The following is a 12,274-nucleotide window of genomic DNA, read 5'->3' as shown; positions in this document are numbered from 1 at the left end:
CCGAAGCCGAGTAACGACGACGGCGCGAGGCTTGCCTTCCTCTCAACCCTTTAACAAATAGAATGAATGCTTCTATATTTAAGTACAAGGACTTTTCTTTCCACTACCAATGAGGGAGAAATGCTTCCTCCATAAAGCAAAGGGGAACAATTCATTTTCCCTCCAAATTTCTTCCCTCCATGTCTCATTCAACCAATCATTAAAAACCCAACAATCCCCCACATGAATGGGGAATGGCTACAAGATAAAGGAATGCACAGATAAGTGTGTGATTTACAAGTAAAGATTAATTGCATCTGGATAAGTAGGTTTCCCTTTGAACTTTCCGTAGTGAACTTTCGGATATACTCGGTCAATCGGTAGATGTAATATCTTTGAACCGTCGAGCTTCATTGTATACCTAGACAACATAAGTCACACAATTAACCCTTAATTGGCTATGGTTCTCAAGGTTGTGTTCGTTTCAGCCATGAACATTGCCTGGTTTCATGAGTGCATAGAGAATGGGTCTTTACTATCATTCTCCTTGAAGCGGCTTACACTTCACACCCACATAGGTGTTTTCGAAACGTGTAATCCTATAGATACACTATTCGGTCATATCCTGCCAAACTTAGAAACCATTAAAAAGCTTTAATGCTTTATTAACTCATCAAAAGCCTTAACGCTTTATCCTTATTTCTGAACATTGTCTTCATCATGAGAATGGGTTGAGTTATTTGACAATGTTGATCCGTTATTCATAACGTTGTTTGATCTCTTTGAACCTAGTTCTTAGCATCTCCAGTCTACTAGGTACAGTTACCGCCATGATGACTTGTCGTAGGCCTTAAACCCATTCCCTTCGATGATCTTTCAACTGCCTCTCTAGATAGGCCTTTTGTAAGTGGATCCGACATGTTATCTCTTGACTTTACGTATTTGATAGTGATAACTTCACTAGAGAGTAGTTGTCTAACAGTGTTGTGTCTCCGTCGTATGTGACGAGATTTTCCGTTATACATAACGCTCCCTACCCTACCTATTGCCGCTTGGCTATCACAATATATACATATAGGTGCCAAAGGTTTGGTCCAAAATGGAATATCTTTCGAAAAATTTCGGACCATTCTGCTTCTTCACCGGCCTTGTCTACAACTATAAATTCAAATTCCATTGTAGAGCGGGCGATATATGTCTATTTAGATGATTTTCAAGACACTGCTCCTCCACCAATAGTGAAAACATATCCACTTGTGGATTTAACTTCAGATGATTTGGTGATCCAGTTTGCATCACTATATCCCTCAATTACTGCGGGATATTTATTATAGTGTAAAGCATAGTTTTGGGTGTGTTTTAAATACCCCAAAACTCGTTTCATTGCCATCCAATGAGTTTGATTGGGATTACTTGTGAACCGACTCAGCTTACTAATAGCACATGCTATGTCTGGTCGTGTATAATTCATGATATACATTAAACTTCCCAATACTCTTGCATAGTCCAATTGTGAATCACTTTCACCTTCATTCTTTTAAATTGCAAAACTTACATCAATTGGAGTCTTTGCAACATTGAAATTCAAATACTTGAACTTGTCAAGTACCCTTTCAATATAATGAGACTGTGATAATTCTAGACCTTGTGGAGTTTTATGAATTCTAATTCCTAGGATTAAATCAGCAACTCCTAAGTCTTTCATATCAAATTTGCTAGCCAGCATACGCTTCGTAGCATTTACGTCAGCAATATCTCTACTCGTTATCAACACGTCATCAACATATAAATAAACAATGACTTCATGATTTGGAGTATTTTTAATGTAAACACATTTGTCACACTCATTAATCTTAAATCCATTTGCCAACATTGTTTGGTCAAATTTTGCATGCCATTATTTGGGTGCTTGTTTTAGTCCATAAAGCGGCTTAACAAGTTTGCACACTTTCTGTTCTTTACCAGGAACCACGAAACCTTCAGGTTGTTCCATGTAAATTTCTTCCTCCAAGTCTCCATTTAAGAAAGTTGTCTTAACTTCCATTTGATGGATTTCAAGACCATACACGACCGCTAGTGCTATTAACACCCGAATAGATATTATCCTTGTTACCGGCGAATATGTGTTAAAATAAACAAGACCTTTTTTTTGTCTATAACCTTTAACAATAAGTCTTGCCTTATATTTGTCAATAGTACCATTAGCTTTCATTTTCCTTTTAAAGATCCATTTCGAACCTAATGGTTTATTTCCGGGAGGAAGATCAACCAATTCCAATGTATGGTTGTTCAAGATTGATTCAATCTCACTATTGACTGCCTCTTTCTAAAATGGTAAATCCGAAGAGGACATGGCTTCTTTAAACGTTTGAGGCTCATTTTCAAGCGAAAACGTCACAAAATCTGGTCCAAGGGAAGTCGATGTCCTTTGACATTTGCTACGCCTTGGATCTTCTTTACTTGGTGTATTTTCCTTTGGTTCTTCCCGTGGTCATTTAGATCTTTCGTTGGATGACTCACATTCATGTTTATAAGGATAAATGTTTTCAAAGAATTCAGCATTATCTGATTCAATTACCGTATTAACATGGATGTCGGGATTTTCGGATTTGTGAACCAAAAATTGACATGTTTGTTGTTGGTAGCATATCCAATGAAAACACAATCCACAGTTTTTGGTCCTATTTTGACCTTTTTGGGTACAGAAACTTGTACTTTTGCTAAACACCCCCACACTTTGAAATATTTCAAGTTAGGTTTTCTTTCTTTCCATTTTTCATATGGAATAGATTGTGTTTTGCTGTGGGGCACTGTGTTGAGTACTCGGTTAGCTGTAAGGATAGCTTCCCCCCACAAGTTTTGCGGCAAACCGGAACTTATCAATAAAGCATTCATCATTTCCTTTAATGTTCAGTTTTTCCTTTCCGCAATTCCATTGGATTGTGGTGTGTAAAAGGCAGTACTTTGATGGATGATTCCATATTCTAAACATATCTCTGCAAAAAGAGATTCATACTCTCCACCCCTATCACTTCTTGTCATTTTTACCTTTTTATTCAATTGATTTTCAACTTCAGTTTTGTATTACTTAAATGCTTCAATTGCTTCATCCTTACTATTAAGCAAATAAACATAGCAATATCGAGTGCAATCATCAATAAAAGTTATGAAGTACGTTTTCCCACCGTTAGATGGTATTGACTTCATATCACAAATATCTGGATGAATTAAGTCTAAAGGATTGGAATTCCTCTCAATAGACCTATAAGGATGTTTAACAAACTTAGATTCAACACATATTTGACATTTTAATTTATTACACTCGAATTTAGGCAATAATTCTAAGTTGATGAATTTCCGCAAGGTTTTATAGTTGACATGTCCTAAACGAACATGCCATAAATCATTTGACTCCAATAATTAAGAAGAAGATGGAATTTTATTAATACTGTCAACAACCATTACATTGAGTTTGAAAAGACCCTCTGTGAGGTAGCTCTTTCCAACATACATATCATTTTTGCTTACAACAACTTTATCAGAGACAAAAACACATTTGAATCCATTTTTGACTAGTAGGGAAGTTGAGACTAAGTTCTTCCTAATTGTAGGAACGTGAAGAACGTTGTTGAGCGTCAGCACTTTGCCGAAAGTCATCTTCAGGAATATCTTCTCATATCCTTCAACCTTGGCTGTTGCAGTATTTCCCATTGAAAGCTCTTCTTCGGGTCCCGCTGGAGTATATGTAGCAAATGCTTCTTGGACAACACAAACATGTCGAGTGGCTCCAGAGTCAATCCACCACTCCTTTGGGTTTCCAACCAAATTGCATTCCGTGAGCGTAGCACATAGATCATCAATGTCATCATTCTTTCCCATCATGTTTGCCTGATCTTTTTTCTTATTTTTCTTCGGGGCCCGACAATCTGGATCCTTATGTCCAGCTTTGCCACAATTAGAGCATTTGCCTTTGAATTTTTTCTTGTTTTTTTCCTTCCTCTGTCCTGAAGGCTTCTTCATTTTCTTATTATTTGGAGCAGCTTCCTTAACGATGTTTGCTCCCATAATCGTTGAATTTCCACGCGACTTCCTTTTGGCCGCTTTATTATCCTCCTCTATCTTCAAGCGAATCACAAGATCTTCCAGTGACATTTCCTTGCGCTTGTGTTTCAAATAGTTTTTTAAGTCTCTCCACGAAGGAGACAACTTCTCAATCACAGCAGCCACTTGAAATGCCTCATTAATCACTATACCTTCAAAGAATAAGGTCATGGATAAGGACTAAGAGGTTTTGAACTTGGGTTCCAACAGTCTTACTGTCCACCATTTTGTAGTCTCGAAACTTGGCAACCACAAATTTTTCAAGCATGCATCTTCAGTTTTATACTTCTTTTCAAGTGCACTCCACAATTCTTTTGATGTTTTCGCAGAACTATAAACGTTGTACAGATCATCCTCTAAAGCACTAAGGATGTAACCCTTGCACAAGAAATTCGAATGCTTTCAAGCCTCAACAACCATGAAGCACTAAGTTTCTGGCATTCCTTCTTCAGGAACAGGAGGATCTTCGTTTGTGAACTTTTGCATACCAAGAGTGGTCAACCAAAATAACATTCTTTGCTATCATCCTTTGAAGTTAATTCCAGAATCCTGGTTTCTCTGCCGGCACCATGGCATGTGCAACAGTTGAACGCCTTGACGATGCAACAGTTGCCGCCGCAACAGTCTCCGCTCCAGTAGACATATTGATATCCTATTACCATTTTTTCTTTTCTCTGTCAATAGCTGACAATCAGTTTAATCAATGATAAACAAAAACAGAACAACAAACAGTGAAGATTTATATGTTCAAACTGTTTCACAACGATGAAGTTTTTATGTTTTTTAAATCGTTTCACTCTTATGAACTTTAATAATCCAATGAAGTTTTTATGTTCTTCAAATTGGACTAGAAAAATTCAAACGGAGTAGAAAACCAGAAAGGTTTTAATCTCCAGAAACAAAATACAGATTACCAAAAATATATAAATTAATTTCCTTGAGATTGTTATTAAACTTGTAACCAAAAATACACTTAAACCAGGAGCTAAAAATTCAAGAAAACAACAGAATCTAAATTTTTTTAGAAGAAAGAGTATCTTAAAAAAAATTATCAGAATTAAATCAAGCCCACTGAATGTACAATATGTCCTTACGGAAATTATTCCCCTCAATGTACCGAGATTGTGGAATATATCCTCCGAAGATAGAACGATTTACTCACCGTAGTAGTGGTACTGCAAACTTTGGTGAACAACAAACTCACTCGAAGGTTGTAAATTACACGAGAATTTTATGAAGTGCAAAAGCAGAAGAGAGAAGAATATCAGAAATTTCGTAAGGAAAAATCTAGGGATCAACATGTTATAAATAGCCATGGAAGCGTAAGGTGCAACCTTTCAGTGGCACCCTTTCAAGTGGCGGGAATATTTGAAATAATCCGGGAAAGAAAAATGGGTCATCGGGTCAGAAACGGATCCGGGTCATAATTTGGATTTTAATTTATCCGGAAACCGCGTCAGAATTTTGGATAATTAATTACTAATTAAACAATTAAATAATTTTGGTCCGAAAAGATTATCAATCAATCAGATCATTTCCGAAGCCGAGCCGAGCGAGTGATGACGACGGTGCGAGGCTTGCCTTCCTCTCAACCCTTTAACAACTAGAAGGAATGCTTCTATATTTAAGTACAAGGACTTTTCTTTCTACTACTAATGAGGGAGAAATTCTTCCTCCATAAAGCAAAGGGGAACAATTCATTGTCCCCCTATATTTCTTCCCTACATTTCTCATTCAACCAATCATTAAAACCCAACAGATATTTGATTTGGTCTTTGTTCTTGATCTTCAGTATTTGAAATTTGTAAAGAAATGCTTGACTGCTTGCAGGATTGTGACTTGTAGGGAAGTTTATAATGTTCGATCCATGAGCTCCTGGTCGCTTCTTATTTAAATTCTAATGTCTTTTTGGATTATAAAGACCCCTATTATAGTTGTAGGAGGGAAGAGTTGTGATGAGGACAAATTCTTTTCGACAAATCAGATTGAAGTGACATGACCATATTTGATTAGCAGGATACCAGGAACATGTCAGTTGTACATGTGGTGCATTTTCACTGGCCTTTGATTTGACTGATAATGTTATGTCATTTTTACATGTGCCATGCTCCTATTAGCTCTTTCACTTAACTTGTGTGCCATATCATTTGACATGTGACATCAGATCAGGCCTCTAGTATAAGATTTATCTTAGACTTAACAAAGCGAGTTCATCATCTGTAGCTCAATTTAATGGACGAATCCAAAAAATTGAACTATTAATTAAATTTATATTTTATTGAACGTAAATAAGTATTTCAATTACTAATGTCAATTGGCCTGTGCTCTAAGATTAAAATTAAATTTTTAATTAACGTTTTTCCCGCTCTTTGCAATATTTTTTTTTTAAAAAATAAGGTTAAAAATATTATGGGGTAAAAATTGGTTTAAAAATATTTTTCTTTATTTTTAAAAATGTAGCAGCAGGGATGTTGAAATTATGGTTGAAATTAATCTTTACATGTAGTATTCCTGAATAAAATCTTCATTATCGTGAAATTGATTGCTGTTGATTTGAAACTGTCTTGAACATGTCCTGAACATTGCCGAATCATTGGCTGAACCATTGGCGCTGATACCACTTGTTGGGATCAAAATAAATGATCGTCATGCGGAGGCTAATAATTGCAAACCTTGAACGACGATAAATCAGACGATAAAGAAAGCTCTACTAAAAGAAGCATAATATTTAATATAGTTTGGCCAACTGGCCTACATATCAAATCAAAAACTAATATAAAAGAATGATGAAAACTATTGAGAGAATAATCTTCCCATAAACAAGACTCTTTAGTGACTACATTGTGGATGCTATTGTATTCTTTGCAATATTAAGTTATTGAAAGATTAGTTCGATATTTGCTGGAAATTCCTAAAACTAAATGCTCTCCAAAAATTTAAATTGCACAAAAGTATTTAAAAACTGAACAAAGACTTTTTTGTCCTTATTTTAGACCTTTTTTTTTTTTTACCTTCAAACAAATACATGACATAAAGTCTCATATATTTTATTTACTTATTGGATTTTATTTAGATTTAAACTTTGGAAATATCTTGGAATCCAACTTAGCTGCAACATACTTGATTAACAACATCTGTTATGAACTATAACATTTTCTTCCAAAAAAAAAAAAAAAATTGGTTCAAGAGACATCAATTTATATGCTATATTTATTCTTTTGCTGAAGTGTTCGTAGATGTTATTATGAAGAAAATTAATTACTTTTCTTAATATAATTAAATCCTTTTGCTTTTCAAAAATTTATGTGATGAGGAAATGACATTTTTTCCTTTGTTAGTTTATAAGTGGAACATTAATTTATAAAATGTACATTCTACTCATTTTTTTTAAACAAAGATAAAGCTTCAACGCTTCATGATTCATTTAATCATGTTTCCCTATGCTAAACTGACAGTGCGTAATCCTTTTTAAATCTCCCTCCCCACCCCCCCCCCCCTCCAAAAAAATATGATAGTAAAAAAACATAAAAAAAGTTTGCTCCCTTTTGTTACAATTGTTTTGATATTACTATTGCTTGGAAAACTAAAAACTATGTAATATTTAGGTATACATGCATAAAATATGTCATTTTCTTTAATTATACACATTAGTTATAATTGGAACAATTCTGAGGTTTTACAAGTTATTAAGGCTAATGCGTATAACTAAAGGAGATGACATATTTTAAGTGGTTAACTTATCTATGTAATAAGCACTTGAGAATACAAAACTTTTAAAATTTAAACAGAAAATGTTTAATAAAAATATTTTATCATGTGTTCAGGTGCTCGATTGGAAAATCGTAATTTATGTGTCTAAATAAAATTTACTAAATATATTGAGCCTATAAATCAATTTATAGTAGGAGTAACCGAGGCATATAAAAGAAGTAATAGTACATTGTACGTCACCCTCTTTAGTAGATGAATAAAGGACAACTGTATAAGGTTGAATTTGGAAGAGAAGCCTTTTGGTTAGTAACCATTAGTTGCAACCTAACTAAGGACGATAACATCTTCAATTCTCCCTTATTATAAGTAGTAATATGAGCCCAAACTATTTATTTTGACTAATATACTTTAAATTTAAAATATAATCTAAATTATTTTACGAATTTATATCCCACAAAAATATTAATGCTTACAAACATCTCTGAGGTCAGGTTTAAACAAAAATCATATTTGAATCTTCATACCCATTTTAAAATTTAAAGGTTGGTTGAATAGTAGTGAACTTCAAATTTTGATCCAAATATGATTCAAATTACTCCAAATTTCGAGTGATTTTTTGTAATGTTTCTTGACTTTTAATTGTTTTCAACTTGAAATGAAAAGGAAGAAGGGGGAAGAGGAGAGGAATAATGAGGAGTAAAGGAAGCAGGAGGAGGAGGAGGACAGAGAGATCGTGTAATGTGGACCTTTCTAAATTTTTTTTTTTTGAATTTTAATTATTTATCTCAACTTTAATAATTATAATCTCCTTTTAGACTTAATAGACCTTGTTTAACGAGCGAAAGAAATTCATTTTTCTTAATTTAAAGACTTGAGGGGTCTTTTTCGGTCTTTTGTTTCTCAAATTATAGGGTAATGTCCAATTACATTCTTATTATATAATACTTAACACAGAGTTATTAATGGTTCTCAATAAAAGTTGACAAAATAAGTCATATTGAATGCTAAATGAAAAATTAGTCTCGCGTCATTATTATCAAGAGTAACGTTGAGATAATTTTTTGTTATGATAGATTATTCCTATTTTCTTATAATCTTATTTTGTATCTCAATGAAACACTCAAATACATGAACATCCCTTAATGAATATATATTTTTTGCTTTTTCTCAATATATATCAATTACTAGTTCATTAACTGCTAAAGTATAGATTGATCTTCAGCTCTTAAACCGTAAACAATGTAATATATGCAGGGTCATTTATCATTCATGTGGATCATTTAGAATTATATTATTTTAATTAATAAATACATTTATTAGACAATAATAGAAATATTTATTTTCAGCTCGTAAATTAATTTTTGTGATATTACCCACTTTAATGATTCAATTGAGAACACAATATTCATAATGTGCAATTAAGACAATTGGGTGATAAGTGTATGTCAACTGAAACAACAGTTGTTTGCTTATGTTCATACTATTGAATCATTTATCAAATGTATCCAATTAATATCTAGATTATTTCTTATTAGAACAATTTCTTTTTATTTCGGTATGAGATCCATTATTTACATGCAGCAATATTTAAGCGTTGTCAATAAATCATCATCATACAATATTAAAAGCTTCTAGTCATGAACACACATTACTCATCTTATAAATTTTGAATGTGCATTATATGCTATAATTATTGCACCACAATATATAAAGAGCGTGTCGACATAAAAAGTGTGAAACATATGTTGGTTATGCTTTTTTTTTTTGGGTCCAATAGAAAAACTTTTTGAAGGATATTTTGACCATTTTAATATTATTATTATTATTATTATTATTATTATTATTATTATTATTATAATTATATTAAAGTGGCTGTTCAAGAGCATTTACCATCTTTCCGTTGTGGCCATAAATTGGCAGAGAAATGATCTCTTTTGCTCTTACGTTTTGGTGCCTTAAGAGGCCATTACTTTCTATTCTTTCACTATCTCATTATTTATATGAGTTATGAATGAATGTGGTCTTATTTTCCTTTGTAACCTCCTACTCATTACTCACCCTTATTCATCCTCTTTAGTGTTGTAACTCATGTAACCTCCAAATAATAATTCTTCCATTATCTACCTACTTTAGTACCGCATTCATACCGTATTCAATTCAAGGATGATTTTCCTAGCTATAAATAGTTAGTCATCCTTACTTTGTGAGGGTAGAGAAAAAATATAGAGTGCATGAAAAGTGAGTGAGAAAAAAGAGAGTTTTGTTTAGTTGGAGGAAGGTGTTATTTTGGTAGAGCTTTGGACTCAACATCTTGTCCAGAGTTTGTTGAGTTATACGACGTGGTTGGGCTGTTGTATCCTGGAGGGGACAAGTCAGAAAGATTACTGCTGGATCTCCTTAAAGAGAGCGAGATATCCGCGCCTCAGCCTGAAGATATTTATTTCTTCATTTTATTTTTCATTTGTAATTGTAATTTTAGTTGTATTTCACCAACAATTTTAAGGAGATTCCATGGCTACAATTGAAAAATCTGCGGATGTCAAAGTGGGAGATCTCAACAAGTCATTTCGGTTCAACGGTACTCATTTTAAGAGATGAAAGGGTAAAGTACTTTTCTACTTAGGTCTTCTCAATGTTTTTTATGTGTTAACTGAGAAGAATTCAAACAAAGTAGATAACTCTTACATGAAAGATGAAGAACTTATTTCTCTTCAAGAAAAAGTTGAAAAGTACGATGAGGATTCTTACAAGTGTCGGTATGATCTGCTTAATTGTCTATCAGATAATTTTTATGATTATTATGATAGAACTTACTCTACTGCAAAGAAATTTGGAAAGCATTGCAGAGTAAATATGATACCAGGAGAATTTGGAGCGAAAAAATATCTTTAGCTAGCATTTTTTCGTTTCCAAATGGTGGACAACAAATCAGTGGTAGACCAAGCTCAAGACTTTATAATGATTGCTGGAGAGCTCGGGTCCGAGGAGATAAAAATTGGAGATAACCTTATTGTTTGTGGCATAATAGATAAACTTCCACCTTCATGGAAGGAATTTCAAAAAACTATGCATCACAAACAAAAGAAACTTCACTTGAGACGTTGATTATGCGAATCCGCATGGAAGAAGAGGCAAGGGGCCAAGATGTACTTTTGCAAACGCAACAGAGCAACTTACAACCCGTCACAAATAAGATAAATTTAATTACTTTAAATAATGCTGCTCCTAATGCTAACAAAAATACCTATATGAAGCCTAAGAAGAAAATATTCAAGAAAAATAATGGTGGAAATAACCAAGCACAAAATGGAGGACCATGCTTTGTCTGTGGCAAGAGTGGGTATATTGCTCGATTTTGCAAGTTTCGGAAATGTGGTCCTACACCTCAGGCGAACGTTACCGAAGAGCCACGAGTGGCGATGATAACAAACATAAATATGGTTGAAAATGTTGATGGATGGTGGGCTGATTCTGGTGCAAGCCGTCATGTATGCTATGACAAAGATTGGTTCAAAGTGTATACTCCTTTTGAGGAGCTCAAAACCATCATGCTTGGTGATTCTCACACCACTCAAGTGCTTGGAAAGGGAGATGTCGAGTTGAGCTTCACTTCTGGAAGGGTACTAACATTAAAAGATGTACTTTTTACTCCTTCCATGAAATTTTTTTTTATGTCTAGTTTTCTTCTTAATAAAGCAGGCTTCAAGCAAATTATTGAGTCTGATCAATATGTAATAGTGAAAAAATGTGTTTTTGTGGGAGAGGGGTATTCTTGTGATGGGATGTTCAAGTTGAATGTTGAGATGAATAAAGTTTCTAATTCTGTTTACATGCTTTCTTCTACTAATTTTTGGCATTTTGTATCATATTAATAATCGTTATGTGGGAATCATGAGTAGTTTAGGATTAATCCCAATGATTAAAAAGGATTTTGAAAAATGTGAGGCTTGTAGTAAAGCCAAAATCACAAAAAGGCCTCATTTTCAAGTTGAAAGAAAAACTGAATTGTTAGAGTTAATTCATATTGATATTTGTGAAATTGGAGGAATTTTAACTCGTGGAGGAAATAAATATTTTATCACTTTTATCGATGATTTTTTTTAAGTATACAAGTGTTTTCTTGATGAAACATAAAAGTGATGCTTTCGAAAATTTTAAAATCTATCTCCATGAAGTTGAAAATCAGTTTGGTAGAAAAATAAAATGTTACACCTTGCACTTTCAGAGCATGAGTACGCCATGTATTTCATCGTATTAATGGAGTATCAGAGACGTCCCATGAAGTTTTAAAAGGTACAAGCCAGGGGAAATACGTAACAATGAAGTAAAGGATGAATTACGATCTCGTAAGTCTTAACCGGGAAGGACAACCTTGGAACCAAAGAACATGACCATTATCAAGTATGATTAATGATAAATATCATGTATGGAGAGTTTCGGAAGATTTTAGGACCAAGCAAATCGAAGAAAATAAGTTTATCAA

This window comes from Lycium ferocissimum, chromosome 7 (assembly GCF_029784015.1).
Source record: "Lycium ferocissimum isolate CSIRO_LF1 chromosome 7, AGI_CSIRO_Lferr_CH_V1, whole genome shotgun sequence".
Lineage (NCBI taxonomy): Eukaryota > Viridiplantae > Streptophyta > Magnoliopsida > Solanales > Solanaceae > Lycium > Lycium ferocissimum.
The sequence above is the reverse complement of the archived record's forward strand: the minus strand, read 5'-3'. Positions refer to the sequence as shown.